Source organism: Talpa occidentalis, unplaced genomic scaffold (genome assembly GCF_014898055.3).
Source record: "Talpa occidentalis isolate TD23 unplaced genomic scaffold, MPIMG_talOcc4v2.1 talOcc4.8, whole genome shotgun sequence".
Lineage (NCBI taxonomy): Eukaryota > Metazoa > Chordata > Mammalia > Eulipotyphla > Talpidae > Talpa > Talpa occidentalis.
In genome coordinates this window covers 53309451-53329610 of record NW_023605194.1, presented here as the reverse complement: position 1 = coordinate 53329610, position 20160 = coordinate 53309451, and the positions used below count along the sequence as shown (strand labels likewise).

Here is a 20160-nt window from a genome sequence, read left to right as displayed (position 1 = left end):
TGTAGTTCTCGTTCTAGCTTCCTGTATGTTTATTTTCATTTTCTTCTTCATGTTTGGAAAGTTCTCTTCAATTATTTCATTTAATAGTTTCTCAGTTCCTTTGTCTCTCTCTTTACCTTCTGGGACTCCTATGACTTCCATTTCCTTTCCTCAGGTGTTGGATAGCTCTCAAAGTGTTTCTTCATTCTTTTTCATTTCTCCTTCTCTTTCCTTTTCTTTTTTGGTTCTTTTTATAGCTGTATCTTCAAGAGAACTGATTTGTTCTTCCATTTCATCAGTTCTGTTTTCAATGCTTTCCCCAGAATTCTTTAGCTCCTTTATTGAGCTTTTAAGATCCTGCAGTTCCTTTATTTTCTTAAAGATTCATTTTTATTCTTCAGTTTGTTGATCATATTTCTCATATCATTCTTTTCCTTTTCTTCTTAAAGTGTTTCACTTATGGCAATTCTGAATTCTTTATCTGTCAGGCAAGAAATTCTTCCATGTTGGTGTTGAGTTCTGGGGAGTGATTTTCTTTTTGTGCTGTGTTGTTCCCTAGAGGGCTTGCTTGACTATTTGCATTTTTCTTTCCCCCTGTTGTTTACTTAGGATTTGTTCTATGAACAGGGCCACTGTGCCACTGCTGCCAGTGAGCAAGACTTCAGAGCGCTCCCACTCTGGGACGTCAGGAATTGAGGGCCAGGCTGAGGGTCAGGCAAGGATTGTGATGATGTGGATGGGTGGATGGGTGCTAGTCTTGGAGGTCACGGAGTCTCTGTGTGCTCTTGGTCCCTCCCTGTATGTGCACATCTTCACTCACAGTACTGGGTGGTGTGACACAGCCATGCTGGGCTTTGCACAGACACTGATGCTGTATGTGGGCCAATGGGCACTCTCCCCAGTGGTCCCTGTGTCTCTGTGTGCTTGTTGGTCCCTCCCTCTATCTGCATGCCTTCACTCACAGGGCCAAGTTGGGTCAGCACAGCCACGCGGACTCTTAAGATCAGGCACTTATGTCCCTCTATTCCATGTGTCTCCTCCTGTATCCCCCTTATCTTGTATCTCTCTTCTCTATGCATAAAGGGAATCAAATTAATGACCTCAAGGAATAGAAAATATAATTAGGTAAATGGAATACAGACATCTTAATATGATCTTTTATTAAATGCCTGGAACATGCCTCTCTATTTCTATTATTTCAGCTTTTTCTTCTCTATCACCCTTGCCACCCTTATTTTTGCCTCAAGTTCCTAACAACAGCAGTTCATTTTCAAGTTGTCATTGAGGTACACTATAGGTTTGGGTTTGAGACCTTGGACTTCAACCACAAACAGGCCTTAGTACAAGGCCAGTTATGCCACTTGCAAAGGAAGAACAGTGGGCCAGTTAAGACTCAGTTTCCTTGGAAAAATCAGAATTATAGCTTATTTCATTGGACGATTATTAGGTTTAGAGATAATGTATGCAAAGCATATAACAGAGTGCCTGGCACACATACACTGCACATTAAGTGTATCTATGGTAAAAATAATCATTGTAATAAGTCAGTATTATTAAGTTAGAGTCTATGTTTTGTTTAAAAATCAGATTAGAGATTAACCCTTTATAGCATTTTAGGATGGCAGGCAAATAAATGAAGTTATTTAAGACCAAGTGGCCTTTTATAGCAGTAGGGGAAGGTAGGGGGTTATTTCTCTTTTTGGGAATCAGCAGAGGAGCATTCTGCTTGAATATGGAGGAGAGGCAATATCCCATCCTTTATTCCCCAACCTCCTGCCTTTCACTTCCAATGACTGGGTTAAGTATGCCTTCTCAAAAATAAATAAAAACAAACAAACAAACAAATAAATAAATAAAAATGGAGCTCTGTTTTCTTTATGTTTATAAGTAGTTCCATGCTGTAAATTTCTAACTCTGCCCAGAGACATGGACTCTGTTAAGAAGATCCCATGAAAGAGTCAGGCCAATGCATTTTCTAGAATTGTGTTTTTGGTATGCTGTTGGCACTAACAGTCCCTATGGTTACCCACTCTTTTAGGAAGAGCACTTCCCCCAAGGGACTGGAATGGAGGAGGAGGTGGCAAATGCCCAGCATGCAATCTTGTCAGAGGAGAGTAATGGAGTAGGAATGATAAATGAAAGAATATACTGTGAAACAGAGACAAGTTAGGCAGGAGGAATAATAATTGGGCTGAAAAGGACTCTGGAAATAAAGGGAAAAAAGAATTTACCACAAAAGAACTTAGGGATAAAAATATAATTATTAAACCAATACAGATCACAATGAACTTTAAGGTCCCAAGCTATTATATGGAGAAGAAAGGAGTTATCTTATTGCTCCAAATAACTTTTGCACTAATTTTTTTTTAAAGATTTATTTATTTATTTATACAAGCACTGGGTACAGTCAGAAGCACGGGAGGGTGAGAGAATTCACCAGAGCCAGAGCAGGGAGCAGAGCAGGCAGAAGGACTGAAGTACACTGCTGAGGGGAGCAGCGGGCGGCAGGAGAGGTCTGCGCACCATGTGGGACCCTGCCCCAGTGCCCGAGGAGCATCCGGGGATCAAACCAGCTCTGCAGAGGCTGCGGGCAGCTTTGCAACCCAGCACTCAACTGCTGCGCCACCAGGGAGGCCCTGCACTAAATTTTGGAAGTCAAATCTATCTGATAATTTAGATCCCACCATACCCCCAGCTCCAGAGAAATGGTTCTTCAACTTTTTGCAGCTATAAGATAATTTATGTTTAAATCTAGTTCCATGCTGTAAATTTCTAACTCTACCCAGAGAGACTCTGTGTTAAGAAATAAACAGGCTGAGCATGATCCCTTCCAGCTCCATTCATGTTGCTGCAAATTTCATGAGTTTATCTTTTTTGATTGCTGAGTAATATTCAATTGTGTATATGTACCACATCTTCTTGATCCAGTCATCTATTTTTGGGCATTTGGGTTGTTTCCCAAGCTTAGCTATTGTAAATAGTGCTGCTATAAAGTGGGTGCAGGAGCCCTTTTGAATTAATATTTCTGTGTCTTTTTTAGAAAACCTAAATAAGGGACCAGGAAAAAGACTAATTATAATAAAGTAAAAATCAAAATCAACAAGTAATTATAAACCAGAGACACACTATGGGGGGATGAAGGGGTGGAGAAGGGCGTAGGATCAAAACAAGGAGGGTAGGAATTGTATGGGCACTATAACCAAGATGAAAATGCATACATTGTGCAAAAATGAAAAATGATATAAAAAGCATATAAAATAAAAAAGTTTAAAAAAAATAAATAAACAGGCAACTATAAACCAAAGACATTCTGCAGTGGGGAAGAAGGGAGCAGGATCAAGTCAGGGGTGGGAAGAGCACAAGGCACCATGGTAATGGTTCACGGGTGAATGGGTGATGGGAATCTCACCGGGATTATAACTGAGATGAAAATACACACATTGTACAAAAATGAAAAATGATGTAAAAAATATGTAAAATAATAATTTAAATAAATAAAAAAATATAGCCTATTTAAGTTAAAAAAAAAAAAAAAGAAGACCCCATGAAAGGGTCAGGCCAATTGTTTTTCTAGAATTGAGTTTTTGGAATGCTGTTGGCACTGATCGTCCCTATGGTTACCCACTCTGTTAGGCAGAGCACTTCCCCCAAGGAAGCAGAGGAATAGGGAGATGAGATGTAGGGAGCCATGAGAAGATGAGAGTTTTGGGCTCTCCCGCATAGAAAAGACTTCACTTAAAAACAAAATGATACATGAACTCCAGAGTTCTCCAATTGACAGAAATAAAATCTTTTGACCTCCTTTGACTGATGGCTTAGTTAAAATAAATCATTATTTTCAGAAAACAATTGATAAGGATAAAAGGCTAGTCCCAAATCTAAGAAAATAATAAAATCTTCACTCTGTGATCTAATACAAATTAAATATTATAACATTAACAAGGTTGTCAGATTGACTTGACAACCTCTGCTTAAGTGTTTTCTCTAAGGGCCTGAATTATGTAGGGAAAGTGAAAATTGTACATTTCTGCCAGTATCTAGTTTCTGTAGTTTGTTCATCTGATCAGAGGCAAAGGGCCTTCAGAGAGAAGCCTGGGTAGAGAAAAAGAGTGCTAAAGAGGGACTGTACATTTAAAGAGATGTATATTCCTATTTTACATGGCGAATAAATGATAAATACAGGATGATTAGAAAATTAAAACCAGGAAATAGCTAAAATACACAACTGAATTGATATAAGGGTTTTGTGGGACATAAATGTTAAACTTCAAAAGTGAAATTCAAAGAATCATGAATTTCTAAATGAAATGTAGGCTCCAAGAACAAAAATAGTTCACTAGTAGAACAGCAAGGGAAATCTGGAGAAAATCTATGATTTATTGAATAGTATTGTACCAATGTTAATATTCTAATTTTCATAAATAATCTGGTTATGTAAGATGTTGAGATGGGGGAAGTGGCATAAAGGAAATATTGGAAATTTCTTTTCTATCTTTGCAACACTTCTGTAAATCTAAATTTATTTCAAAATAAAATATTATTTTTTAAAAGAATCCTGAACAGAGAAGCCAAAATAAATCTTTTTAAAAAAAATCAAATCATCAGGGCCTTCCCGGTGGCGCAGCGGTTGAGTGCTGGGTTGCGAAGCTGCCCACAGCCTCTGCAGCGCCAGTTAGATTAGATCCCTGGCTGCAGGGGGAGGGTCCCACATGGCTCGTAGACCTCTCCTGCTGCCCACTGCTCCCCTCAACAGTGTACTTCCTCAGTCTGCCTGTTCTGCTCTCCGCTCTGGCTCTGGTGAATTCTCTCACCCTCCCCTGCTTCTGACTGTACCCCAGTGCTTGTATAAATAAATAAATAAATCTTTAAAAAAAATCAAATCATCAAATATGATTTCAGAAAAGTACATGCTGATCCAATCACTTTAAAACAGATTCCACCTGGTTCCTTAATAAATCCCCCCTTGCATTTCATCTCTCTTACTGTAACAGTCCTTCTTTACATTTGACTTGTTTCCTCTCTCCAGATTCCTTTTCATTTATGAAGAAAAGAAAACACTTGGTTCATCAAGCTTTACTCTTTTACATTCTTGAATTAGCTCTCCTATTTGGAGTAAAAAGATTCCTCTAACCCTTCTCACAAAGAAAAGTAATGCAGCAATTAATCACTTCCATTCTTTTCAAACTTGCTTCAAAATTTCATTTCCTCCTAAAATCCTATCAGTATAATTGGGTGGAAAAATATATAATGGATACTATGAAATGGATGTATTGACCTGTGAGCTGTAGGAAAAGAAAACACTGCCTTTCCAATGTTTTAAACAATTACATTGCTATCTTAATAAAAACAAATCCACCGAAAAATTTTTATGTAACCAATACAATATTTATCGAGAGCCTTTTATGAGACATTTAATGAGGGGAAACAAGGTTGACTAAGATGAAATCTTAACTTCAAGGAGATTCCATTTTAAGAAAAAAATAGAGAAAGAAGTAATTTCAGTGCAGTAAGTGCAATTAGAGAAGTATGCAGTTATCTTAGGGGATTCTATGTGTAAGGCACTGGGACTCTAGCCAAATGCATGTTTAAATAATTCTCTTGTCCAGTATTAAACAGATGAAATGGTATCTTTCCCATGGCTTAAAAAACAACAACAAAACAGATGCTTTTCCCTATACACAAAGCATCTTTTAATTATTTCACTTCAGACACATGCATCTATGACATGCCATTTTCTGTGAAACACATTGTTGCATTTTTGTCTAACACATTATTTTCCCAATGGCTATTTATCATCTGCTCTATGTTTGTCTAATGAACAAAAAGTGCAATGCCAGGAATAAAACACAACAAAACAATGGAAAGGCAACCATGCATCATTGATTTAGCAGGGCTAAAAAGGGAACAGATATAAAGAGCATGAAAACTCAGTTGCTTCTGAATACCCAGAAAAGGCATCTGTGTTTTTCAACATGTTAATAGTACCAACAGTGCCAACTAGTTGGAGCCACAGAGAAAGATAAAGCCTTACAAATTTAATACAGAAAAATTCTTCAGCTGTATTCAGGTGCTCCAAAAGTAAACAACCACTCCAAAAAACCAAAAACATCATTGTATGTAATTAGATTTCACATTTACCCAAACAATAATTTCTCCTTCCACTACCACTAATTCAACCATGGAAATATTTAAACATAGATAAATTAAATGCAAATATTTAACATCTAAAACTACTCATGTACTTAAACAGAAACTTATTTCTCCTAGTTCTAGAGACTGGGAAGTCTAAGATCAAGGTTTCAGCAAGAGGGGTTTCATTCTGAAGTCTCTTCTTTTGGCTTGGTAGGTGACCTTCATCTTATTATATGGATTCTTTATGATCTGGGGAGAGAGGGAGATCTCTCCAGTATCTCTTCTTATAAAAACATGTATTCTATTAGATGAGGGCCTTACCCAACAACTTCATTTTAATTTAAATTACTTCCTTAGAGGCTCTCTCCAAACATGGCCACAGTGGAGGAGATTAGGGTCTTAATATATGAATTAGGGTGGGGGGAGGCCACAAATAGTCTATAAAACTCATGAAATAAAAAGGATGGGAGGGGGAGTGCAATTGTCAGTTCATGCCAATACAAAATTATATATTCAAAAGTTAGTTGCTGGGTACACATCTTCTAAAAACACTGTCAACCAGAGTAGTATTTCTAGAGATGTCAGTGTCTCGGGCACATCTTCCTGAATGTCAGAATGATTAAAGCATCCTGGGAAGTTGGCACATAATACATGATTGGAAGTAATATATTGAAACTGGATTAGGGATTGGGGCAAAAAGGCAGGGAATGCAAAGAAGCTACTGGTAGATGAATAATATTACCCAGGAAAGAGTATTTAAAAATCTGGAAAAAAAGTAACTGTTTAAACTTATATTTGAATTAAAATAATTTGGAATGACTTTATGAGTGTAGCTTTGGAGAACTAGTGGGGTGTGTGTGTATGTGTGTGTGTGTGTGTGTGTGTACAACCTTTCATTGTCTAGGTCTCCATGGTCATTATATAGAATGGCACTGAAAAATACTTTTTATAACTTCTCACATTGAGACAGAATAACCATAACACATCAATATAGAACAGATTTTTTTTTGGTGGGGGAAGAGAAGTTTCTCCTACAAAAACACAAAACAGCTCATACATTTGGACAAAGCATCAGTAATCATTGGATTTCTCAATTGTAAAACAAGGATAGTAAACTAAAATTTGGTCTTTGAGATTCCTTTGAACTTTAAGACTCAATGTTTTTCATGTGATCAAACTTACAAATATAAAAATGCTGGGAATCTTTATGCTTATAAAAATCTTTAAATATTAAAAAAAGTTGAGGGGCCTCCCTGGTGGTGCAAGGGGTTAAGACACAACCTATGAAGCTCACCGCAGCCACTACAGCACAAGTTCAATCCCTGGCCAGGGAGCTGACCCACATGGCACAGCAGACCTCTCCTGATTCCCCTGACTTGCCCACTGCTCCCCTAAGCAGTATATTTTGATCATTGTACCTGTTCTGTTCCCCGCTTTGTCTCTGGTGAATCCTCTCACCCTCCTGCACATCTGTCCTGTATCCCAGTTCTTGTATAAATAAAAAATAAATCTTAAAAAAAAAAATAGTTGACTCCAGGGAAGTGTGTGACTAGTAAATGGCAGAGACTCAACCCACTCTTTTGATTCTAAACCTAGAAGCCTTTCTCCTCTGCCTTTCTAATATTAATCTTACTCTACAGTTCCTATAAACATCATTGGGAAATTTTAAAAATTTAATTTAAAAAATTTAATGGAAAATTTAAAAAATTATTAATCATATTATCCTATAAAGATTTATTGATTTTTTTTTAATTCTATACCTGTACTGGGCTTTGAGGTTATATTAATCAAATCAGAGTCCCTACAGGATTCCTATCTACAAAGCAAATATGAATTTATAGACATTTGCAAAACTAAAATTTCCACCTGTTTATAACATTTTTCATTTACCCACCTTACTAATTATTTTTTACTCTTCATAATTTATACCCCTTTGATATATTATGAGAAAAAAAAATGCCTTCTTCAATATTACCCAGTTTACCTACCAGTATACACTGACTTAAAAATGTGATTAAAGTAGGGCCTCCCTGGTGGCGCAGGCAGTTGAGCACAGTGCTCGCTGTGAAGCTGTCCACAGCCTCTGCAGTGCCAATTCATTCCCCGCCGACCTTGGAGCAACCCACATGGTGAGCAGACCTCTCCTGTCTCACCTGCTGCTCCCCTCAGCAGTGTATTTCGTCAGTCTGCCTGTTCTGTTCCCCACTCTATCGCTGGTGAATCCTCTCACCCTCCCACGCATCTGGCCTGTACCCCGGTTCTTGTATAAATAAAATAAATCTTAAAAAAAAATGTGGTTAAAGTAAATATAGAAAGAAAAAGTATAGTATTATACACTTATTTTCTGTGTTTTACTTCCTAGTTTTAATATATGGGAACTAGCTACTGTATTATTAGGGAAATGTCAAATGATGAAGGGTAAAGATAAAAGTCTAGGTTGTATTAGAGACTATCCAAATAAGAATTCTAGCAATGGCGGACATGATAAAAGTTATGATGAAAAAGAACAATTTCATGAATAGAATAATTCACTAGAGGAGATTCCATAACATTGCACTGTGTTGATATGATAACAAATTACCTAATATGTGCATTGTAGATCACACAGGGTTGATGATTAAGTGTACTAATATAATTACCATAAAAATACTTTTGCTGTTTAAATTGCTAGTACCTGGGAAAGATTTAGAAAGATCCTAAATAAGACTTCTCTTTATATTGGTCGAGAACCGAAAATTCAGGGACTTGAAGAAGAGTATAAAATGATAGTGAAGAGTACTGACTGGAAAGATGATATTTAAAATGTTGGGCTCAGAGTAGAGTTAGATTTGGAAATGGAGAACTGAATTTAAGATTTCATGCTAACAAATTAAAGAGAACAAAATATCTTTAGAGCCCAAAATGTGTGTCCATTGTTGACAGAAAGAGATGGCTATGCCTAAAGATGGGGTTACTAATAGAGCTATATAATTGGGAACTCTCATACCTCCTCAATTAATCACTTGTTAAAATTTATTGAAGTAGGTCACATTCTGCTTAAATATCTCCACATATCTAAAACAAGCTTCCCAGGAGGTTTTGTTTCCAATCCCTTCAGACAAGACAAATTCTTATTTATGTTAATTTGGCAACTGAAATCAGAGGAGTAGCTTCTTGGAAATCTTGGGGTCAAGGAATTTTACTAAAAATGTATTTCACTTTTGATCCAAGGGATTCTTATCACTGTAATTACTTGGTGTCATTTATAGGGAAAAAACACATTTTGCATTGCTGGAACATGGCTGAGAAGCATTTGTGTCCAATAATTTTTGGGTATAAAAGAAAATGTATGAAAAGTAACTGTGGTGTTAGAAGGTAAGGACTATAGTAATAGTATTCACTCTTTGTAATCACTAATTCATGGTAAAATGGGGAGAAAAAATGCTAGAGTAGTTATGTTTGCTTAGTGTTCGTCAACATTGAACACGTGCTAAACATCCCTTACTATGCTTACATAACATCAGGTTATATAAGAAAGACCTTATATAATAAGCCAGATTATATAGTCTTATGTTTACCACAAACAGAACTAAATTCTTCTCCTAAGGCTATGAAATGCCATTTTATGCCTCAAAGGAAGCAATTAATGAATAGGATAGAAATAAATTTTAATTTCTTTAGAATTCATAAGAAATTTTGATAATTTGTTTGATGTCCTCGGCCTACTTTGATAAGAAATACAGTCTGATTACGGCAACTCTAACCACATAAAAGACATATATTTCCTTCCTAAAAGAACATTTAAATTTTGTTCTAGTGTGTTTAGCATGGATATAAATGATCCTGTGCCTTAATTTAGGTACACTTTGTCTATATTTCAACTTTTTGCTTTGAGTTTATTTGGCTTGAACTTAACATTTGAAGACATTAAAGCAGTATGCATTTAGATTTTGTCTTTTACTATATGTACTTTTTCTGTGACATAAGTGTGGAACTTAAAAAGCTTGATAAAATCAGAGTGTTATCAACATGCACCTAGGTTATTCTTAGGGAGAGATCCTAAAAATAAGTTAGCTAAGTAAACTGTGGAATAGCACTCTGTCAATAATCAAATATACTGCTAATGAACCTGGGAATCTAACTGATGCAGACGGTAAGATAAGCCTGGTAGATTTCCCCAACAGAAGCCTGATAACAGACCCCAGCAGGGTCTGACCAAGTCAAAAGCCAGAAGCCCATGAAGAACAAGCATTCCTTGGATATCTTGCTTGAGACCCCCTCCCCTGTGGAAGCTGTTCTTCCCTCTCTAATAAATCACTGACTTCTTTCACACTACCGGAATCCTTGTTGTTCTTTATGGACACCTGTGGCAGCTAATTCCATTCTTCAGAAGCTGAGCTTCCCAGAACTCATTCAGGCAGGTTTGTCTACCTTCCCCAGTTTTATAACCATGTCTAATAATAATCCAAAATTGTGAATGTGAACTGTGACCATAACTAGGTCAGAGTCTGTCTCCACAAAAGGGTTAATAAGCTCTTGTTTTTATTTTGTAGTCATGTAGTATATTTTCTAGTCATGAAAAGCAAAAACTATGGTTGAATCTCATATAAACTTTTAATTCAACTAATAGAAATTGGGATTTCAGCATTGCAAAAAAAGAGAAAATATCAGGCAAACTAGGTGGAGTTAATCATCCTATCAATTGTCCTTGTCTCTTCTCCCTTCCTAAAAAATGAATATAGTGCCCAGAGGTAAAACTCTCACCTTAAAATGATAAGGATAAATGATTTTATAAAGTATAAATAAGGAAAACCTATGTCCCTAATGGCCTATCTAGCATTCAGCTTTGAACTATCACTTTAAAATCTCATTTTAGGCAGGAAAAAATCAACCTGGTATGTTGCAATTACTGGAGTAGCATTTCCTGTTAAGTGTAGTCAAATGTGTTCTGAACTTATGGATAAATCCAGTAGAATCAGAAAAGCTTCTTAGAAAAAATTGTGATTAAGCTGAATCTCAAATCAATGAATAAAAATTAACAAGGCAAAGAAAGGTTTTTTAGCCAGAGGTCAAGCCACGGTAGGCACTATGTGGAACAAATATAATGCCATTAGAAAACCCTCCATCTGTCCAGCATGAAGAAAATGACAAAGTGTACGACAACTACAGCCACTTGAAATTATGTGTGATGAAGTAGGGGGTGTGCATAATTCCCACAAGAAGAAAGCCAGAAAATATACAAGGCAGTCAGAGAAAAATGACTGATAAACACAGGGAAACAAATTATAGAAATGAAAGCTCACTCCTTCTCGGAAACAATAAAGACCAGAAAATAGTGGAACAAAATTATTAAAGTGCTGAAAAGAAAAACTTGCCAACCCTGAATTCTACATCAAGTGAAAATATCCTTCAAAAAATGAGGGGGAAATAGGGGCCTCCCTGGTGGTGCAAGGGGTTAAGACACAGCATTATGAAGCTGTCCACAGCCACTGCAACACGAGTTCGATCCCCAGCCAGGGTGGTGACGACCCAGATGGCACAGCAGACCTCTCCTGTCTCGCCCACCTCTCCTCAGCAGTGTATTTCAGTAGATCCGCCTGTTCTGTTCCCTACTCTGTCTCTGGTGAATCCTCTCACCCCCACACCCCTCTGTTCTTGTATGCATAAACAAATAAACCTTTAAAAAAAACTGAAGGGAAAATATAGACATTTCAAATAAGGGAAGATTGTCATACAACCATATTACAACAAATGCTCAAGGACATTCTCAGAACTTGATGGAACTTAAGAAATTAATAGAATTTCAAATGATAAATATATAAATATGAAAATTATTTCTATTAATTAAATGACTTTTTAAAAAATTATGTCATTATGTCATAAGGTTTAATGCAATAGGTGCAATAATGACTACAGTATAAAGGGTAGAGCGCTGCAACAAATGGGTCTATATAGGAACAAATATTTTATTAAATATTGTTAACTCAAAGCATATTGTGAAATGTTTGCTATGTATATTTGAAATATATCTAACATAACAACAGCCACATTAAAATGAATCTCTAAAAATATACAAGTAATCCAAAAGAAGATAATAAAAGAACAAGAAAGGGGAATCAAAACAGAGGGGAAAAAGCAAAAAAACAAGTGATAAAATATAAGATATAAATGTAATCATATCGGGGCCTCCCCGGTGGCGCAGTGGTTGAGCGCTGGGTTGCGAAGCTGCCCGCGGCCTCTGCGGTGCCGGTTCAATCCCCGGCTGCTCCCCGGCCACCGGAGGAGGGTCCCACATGGCGCGCAGACCTCTCCTGCCGCCCGCTGCTCCCCTCAGCAGTGTACCTTGGTCCTTCTGCCTGCTCTGCTCCCTGCTCTGGCTCTGGTGAATTCTCTCACCCTCCCGCGCTTCTGACTGTACCCAGTGCATGTACAAACAAATAAATAAAATGCCTCTATTAAAAAAAAAAAAAAAGAGTACTGTGCTAGGACTCAAAAGAATAATTTTTTAAAAAAAAAAAAAAATAATAAATTTAATCATATCAACAATTACAATAAATGTTAATGAACTATCTTAATGCATCAATTAAAAATTAGAGATAATCATAAAGTATTAACAATAAAGTCCAAAATACCTGCTCCACAAAAATGAATTTTATGTACACAGACACAAATAGGTTGAAAGTTAGCTAACAGTAAAGAGATACACTGCAAACAGTATGCATAAGAAAGCTGAAGAGCTTCTTAATAGAAAATAAAATAAAACTTCAAGGCAGAATACAAGCAGAGTTAAAAATGAACAGATCATAATGATATAAGTTGAACTCAAATAATAATCATAAATATTATACATGTAATCTAACTATTAAGAGGTTTTTTTTTTTTTTTGAAGATTTATTCATCTATCCATACAAGCACTGGGTATAGTCAGAAGCACGGGAGGGTGAGAGAACTCACAAGAGCCAGAGCGGAGAACAGAACAGGCAGAATGACGAAATACACCACTGAGGGAAGCAGCGGGCAGCAGAAGAGGTCTGCGCGCCATGTGGGACCCTCGCCTGGCAGCCAGGGATCGAAACAGCACTGCAGATGCTGCGGGCAGCTCTGCAGCCCAGCGCTCAATGGCTGCACCACCAGGGGAAGCCCTTAAGAGTTTTGAATATATGAAAACAACAAGCAGTTTTATTTTCATAACTAGAGAATGAATGACTCCTCTCTCAGACAAACTATATGAATGACACTCAACCATCTGGGCTTAAATAGTATCCTCAACAACTACAGAAATACATATTATTTTCAAGTGTATATGGTATTTTCACCTATGTACAAAATAAATCTTATAAAGTATAATTTCTGACCACAATGGAGTTAAAGAAAAAGGCAACAACAACTGCTACACCACATCTAATAATTGACTAAGGGAGACCAAGAGGAAGAGAAAAGACAAGTTACTGCAGGATGGACTGAAGAGAGAAATGTTGAAACATTTGTCCAGTGTTGTATAAAAAATATTTAATAAAATAATATAAAACAAATTATTATTACAAAATGCCCAAAGTCCAAGGTTTGGGCAATAATTAGAATGCAAAGAATATTTGTGAAAATCCACAAATTAAATGTGGAATAGAACCAAACTTAATCAGTACTTAGAGTAAAAATGTACATTTCTAAGAAAGGTCAACAGTGACCATCTCATTCAGAAGTCCTTCTACAGTGCCTATTTGAGAAAAAAAGAGATTCACAACTCTGGTTCCTGTTCGATTTGGGGAACCCAGAATGCATTGATTCAACTCTGTATTTTAATTTCCTGTTTATTCTTATCAACCTTGGCCATGAGGTCTCAGAAGGATTAATGAATTAATAATCTGAAACCATTTGAAGTTATTTGAGAAGATGGTGCTCTATTAGGTTTTATCTCCTGAGGGCAGAAAATAACTATTGGATGTTCCATGGTTGTACTATATGCTTTTCTTCTAGAGCAAAAGTTTGTGAAAATAACTCTTAACACATCACAATTTATTAAACTTGGTGGTACATAAAGCTATGTTATTCTGAGAAGTCTAAAAATACAGGGAAAGCCCAGGAATTTTGGATGCATAGACTTTGATTACCTCCTGGTACACAGACTGTGAGTGATACTTTCAGAGCTTGGCAAGTAATTCTCATGTCTAGAATGGGTTTTCCACTCCCTCAAGGACCATGACTAAAGCCTACAGAGAACTGAATCCTGATCCAACAACTAAAATAAATGATGTCATTGTAGAAGCACACAGGGTTATACATAAAAATAAAGCAAAATTTTCATTGCTTCCTTGGAAGAGTTACTTAATTAAAAAAAAAAAAGAATAAGAAGTTTGAAAATGTTTTTGTTTATTTAAAGTATAAGAGGCATGTGCATGAAATATAGTCATAAGACAGATTCAAGCAAGATATCTATGCATTGTCTAAATTGGTCTGTCTAAAAATCTATAGTCAGAATTATTTGAATAGATCAATATCTTTTATTCTGTTTCCCTAGGATTCTGTTCCTTGAATTTTTTGTAATTTTACAGTTCTTTTTGTGATTAGTTGAATGCTTTTTTCCACTAGTCTTTAAGTTATGACATGGATAGTCTGTTTTGTTAACAATTAAATATCTAGCACTTAGCATAATGACTGGCACAAGTGTGCATTCATTAAATATTTTTACTAGAAAATATTAATTATTAAGTTGTATTATTTTAGCCCATCTGTATCTCCTCATCCATATAACACATACAATAAAACACCATTATCAAATGTTAAAAAGATTAAATTGTATTATACACATTAATGTTCTCCATGAATAGCAAATTGCTTTGCAAATTACATACCATCATATTTTTATGATCCTTACTCCCCTTATCTCTCTGAATCTTTACCAAGAGTTCTTATCATTCTTTTCCTTCCTGTGCCTCCTCTCTACTTCCTATATCACGCTCTCTGTATCCTCATTATTTCCCTTTGAGTGCATTGCCTCATACTCAGCTCCTCCTTATTGAAATACATGGTGATGATGATGGTGACAATGATAATGATGTTGATGACAGCAATGACAATGACAATGACCCACTACCATCACAGTTAAGAATATAAGATTGTGTAGGATCTCATCAGAATAAAAAGGATAGAAGGCTCACATTCCCAAATCATCAGAATTGTATTTTTGTCTGGAGAAGTTTCTCTGCATCCTATGTTAGTTAATAATACACATTTTTCTCTTTTTGAAAAAAAATAAAGGAAAATTGTAATACTGACCTTCCACCATTTCAGCATCAAAAACTAGACTATTTTATAGCCATGTCTTTTTTCCTCTCCACCATGTGGACTGTGTAAGACTTGAGTTTAATCCAGTTAAGGACCATTTTACTCAAATGCAAAACTTAAGTTCTAGGGTGTCTTTGGGTTCAGCGTTTTGGCTTTTTCCTCACTACTCATATATATACAGCTATTTGGATGGTGAAGCGGACTCTTATTGTTCCAATACACAAACTGTATCCATTGGCTTACTGCCATTTTAGTAGAATTTAAATCAGGAGCAAATATAGATTACTGACTTGTAGAGGCCGAGACTACTGGTTGTTTTACTCAGTGTACACCATATTATCTATTGCTACCTAACAAACTGCTCAAATTAGTGCCTTAGAGCAGCAACCATCACATTCACTCAAGGATTCAGATACAGTTCAGCTGAGTAATTTTTCTTCTCCATGTGGCGTCAACCAGGATCACTGTCATTGCTGTATTCAGCTGATGGGTCTATTGGAAGCTGGGTTCAATTGTACTGCTGGAACAGCTGGGGTTTGAATGTACAAGAGAGCTTCACTCTGTTGGGATGACTGGAACAGTTAGGGCTGGAAGGTTGTATCTCTTTCTATGCTCTTCCCAAAGTAGCTGGATCACTTTACATGGTGGTTCAGGGCTCTGAGGAGGAAGCAGACACTGTTAAAGTCTAGCATCAGAAGTTTCACCATACTTTGTATGCCAAAGTAAGTCACAGGGAGAGCGCAGATTCTAGCAGCAGAGAAAGAGATTTTACTTCTTGAATGGTAAATGGCAAGGCTTCCTTGCAAGAGAGTATGTGGAATGAAACATAAAGTGATCATCTTTGGAAATAAAAACTACATACTCAGGTACATTTCCTACTGAGTAGTTTTCTCTGAATAACTTTGGGGTCAGCATCTTTAAGAAAAAAGGAATCTTAGAAGTTGCATAGTCTAACACATCAACCAATAAATAATCATATATATAACATGCATAAAGTAGTGACAGCTTGTTAGCCCACCATAACCCAGTGTCTTGCCCAAACTTAGTGACAGGTCAAAATGGCATTTCAAGCAGTTCATATTTGGACTACTCTAATTTCCTCTAGTTTTCTTAATCAGAATTAAGCAAGATCTACAAGTTGCATTTGACTGATTAGTCTCTCAGATATCTTTTAATAGAAATCGTTTTACCTATTGCTTGCCATTTATTTACTAAAAGAACTGGCTCATTTATCTTCAGAATTTCCCCTATTCTACACTTGTTTCCTTGGGAGATTGTTTAGACATCCCCCTATCCTCTGTATTTTCTGGAAAATGGTAATTGAGGTCAACATATTCAATTTTTTTGGCATGAATTTATTATAGTTGGTATACTTTTGATCAAATCATGTCAGGAAGTATAAAATGCCTGATTGTCTCTCTAACTATGTTCTTAAACTTATCAGTGGATTCAGGTGCTACAGGCTAATCTCCCCAGCATTAAGTTCCTCTCGTTTTAGTAGTCAAAATGTACTATTTCGTTAGGTATTACAAACTGATTATTTCCTGGTTCTGTCATTCTGAATTTATTAGCTGAAATTCCTCATTAGGAAAAAATTTTGCTCATCAACTATTTGGTTACACAGTTTGTGTAGCAAGAGAACAATAAATGCTTGATTTTTAAATTTCATTTTCCATCTCTTAGAATTAATAATTTGGTGCTCTAGCAACTTTTAAAGATGATCAATGAGTTCTGTTTTCAAACTCATATATTTTAATGTACTATTTCAATCCATTGGAATCATTAGTCTTTTGTTGCACAAACGTCCATTGTAGGTCTGTGATAGTCCTTAAAAGCTACCTCCAGATTCCTCCTGACACAGTGGTCTTTGATCACTTCCATATTTCCCAGCATAAGATGTTCCAAGCTAATCTAGTACATTTTTTGCCAGGATGTGGCATCAGTCTTTTCTCAAGGAAACTTGCTCCGTTTGGTGAAAAGCAAACTGAGAAATTTCAGTCTGGGTTCAGTTATTACTGTTTTTGTGTTGACATTACTTGAAATTTTTTTCAGTGGGTAGAGCTAGGAACTAAATATATCTATTTTCTAAAAGGAAAAATACATCATAAATTTTATACTGGTGTTAACAATTTAACTTTGAAATTGTAGGATTTTCCCTCAATTCATTTGATATCAATATTTGTATCTCATTTCACTTACTCTGAAATAATTATTCATAGACATTAACATAATTATTTATGGGTGACATAATAATTATATGAGCACCTAATATATGCATATAATTAGGAAATAGCAATATGATTAAGTATCTTTTATACTTTTTTTTTGCCTTCAGGATATATCTCCTAGAAATATACATTCAAATTACTGAGTTTTATAGATAATTGATTTCTTCTCTAACAAAGCTCCAACTTGACATAAAAATGTCTTATCTCATTTTCTAAGTTTTTTAAAGGAATTTCCTTGTTTTTCAGATTACTTTGACCTAGGTTAATTAACTATAACTTATTTATATGATTATCTTTTCAAAATAACTTGAGATATAATTTGCATAATGCAAAATTCACCACTTAAAAATGTACAATAAATTCCTTATGCTTTCACTGGTGTCCAACTACCATCACAATCTTTAAGATAATTTTTGTTCACCCAAAAAAGAAAGCCTTTAGCAGTCATTCCCCATTCCCAACCACCTCCATGCCTCTTCCCCCTAAGCCCTAGGCTTTTACTTTCAATCTCTATAGATTTGCCTATTCTGGTCATTTCATATAAATGGAATCATATAATAAATAGTTTTATATGACCAACTTCATTAAATTAGCATAATGTTTTCTAGTTTCATCCATGCTGTAGCTTTCTATCAACACTTCATTACTTTTCATTGATGAATAATACTCCATTATATGGAGTTTCTCTGTATCCATTCATCAACTGATGGACATTTTGGTTGCTTCTATTTTTTAGCCATTATGAATAATAGTACTACAAACATTTGTATACACATTTTGTGTGGACACATGCTTTCAGTTCACTTGGATATATATGGAAGAATGATATGTGTATCTTGTAAAGGCACAATTCTTTCTTATTAATAGAAATAGTAGTGATATTATCCTTTGCCATGTTATACACATTAAAGACTTATGTATCACTTTATGTAATCACTTTATGTATCACACATGTTCTATGTACCTGACAACTGCTGGTCATAATAATTTTTTATTGTATAATTTCAGCTTAAGGATGATATTAAGATTTAGTAAATAAAGTTTAGAAACAGCATTGTATTCTTTTTTTTACATGCTATATAATTTATTAACACCAACCCAACAGAGGTTGAGTACTAGCATGGTAATTGGTTGTGCACTGGGGTGTCTTGACAAATTATTGTGGGAAAGTTGTAAATGCTCTGTTTCCAGCAATTCATTCTCCTTCTTTTCTTTCACATACCATAATAAAAAAAAAAAAAAAAAACCTGGAACACTCAAGGTGACAGATGAAAAAAAGTGTCCTTAAAACTGTCTACAGATAAAACTCAGGCAGTTTGGCCCTTGTCCAGAGTTTCTTCATTCATTAAATGTAAATATCTCCATTCAGCTTTCTCCAGTGAGACTTAAATCTCTTTTGGTAATAGTGTCTTCTATGCCTGTTATCCTTAGGAGAAATAAATTTAATTTTTCTAGGTTGAGTTCCTATTTTCATTACACTATGTCTCTGTGTTCAAATCACTAAATCGAAGTCAGCTGATGGTGACCCAGCCCCGTTTGTTTCAAATTATGTTTGCCAAGTTTATTCATAAATCTTTCCAGGTATTCCAAGGTCTAACTTTTTTATGCTCATAAATTTGCTATAAATTGGAATGCTAATTTAAATTTAGCATCATTTTAGATTATATTTTCACTTATTCCATTTAGCATCATGTACTACAGGAGTTTGCACTAAACCAAGACATCATTAATAGTTCTGACAAAATCATTGTGTTTCATCAAATTGCTCCCTAGTTGACATTTCCTTGTTCACTAATGAAAAACAACAAAATTTTATGAAATAAAAATTGTTCTTACAATAAATTTTTTTCAGAGACCTGATCATTACTATTGTTTTCGTAATTACAAATGTAAATAAATGTTATGTCCTGTAACTGGGTTCCATTGAAAGAACCATTATTTATCTTCCACAAATAAGTTTTATGCAATTAAAAATTAATATTTGGCAAGTTCACTGTAAGCAAATTTATCAGCTTTTTGAGCTAAGTCAACATTCAATAAATGTGTATACTTGAAAAACACAACTTCATACATTTTGACATATGTTTATATACCCCAAGAAGCCATTAAAATACCCATCCCCAGCAGCTTCCTCATGCTTCTTGGACTTCCCCCTCTCCATATCTTTCCCTACTGTCCCACTGCTGCCTCATCCCTAAGATATCATTGATTTGCTTTGTCATGATAAGTTTGTTTATAATAGAAATGTATTACATAAATGAAAACACTAGGTGCTCTATTTTGTATCTTTTCCTTCACTCAGTATAATTATTTTGTGATTGACCCATGTTGTAATTTCCACTTCTTTTGTCCATTCACCTCATCATGAATATTGGGTTAGTTTCTGTTTGGGCAAACCCAAATAACACTTCAGGGAATATTTGTTACAAGTCTTTATATGATCTTTTAGTTGCTCTTAGGTAAACAGTAGTAGAGTGGATGAATCATTTGGTAGACGAATGACTTTTTTAAGAAACTGCCCAAATGTTTTTTGAAATGGTGGAACCATTTTACAAAGCCA

General features: G+C 35.5%; 2 long non-coding RNA genes across 3 annotated transcripts in view; one reads left to right on the top strand and one right to left on the bottom strand.

Moving 5' to 3' along the window:
- LOC129145071 (uncharacterized) overlaps positions 1–20160 on the top strand; it is a 76996-nt gene that overhangs the window by 52566 nt on the left and 4270 nt on the right. The window lies entirely within an intron of this gene.
- LOC119234887 (uncharacterized) overlaps positions 14457–20160 on the bottom strand; it is a 32019-nt gene continuing 26315 nt past the window's right edge. For both annotated transcript variants that reach the window (XR_005122695.2, XR_005122694.2), the window contains exon 3: positions 14457–16029. This is a non-coding gene — a long non-coding RNA (uncharacterized LOC119234887). The remainder of the gene's footprint in view (positions 16030–20160) is intronic.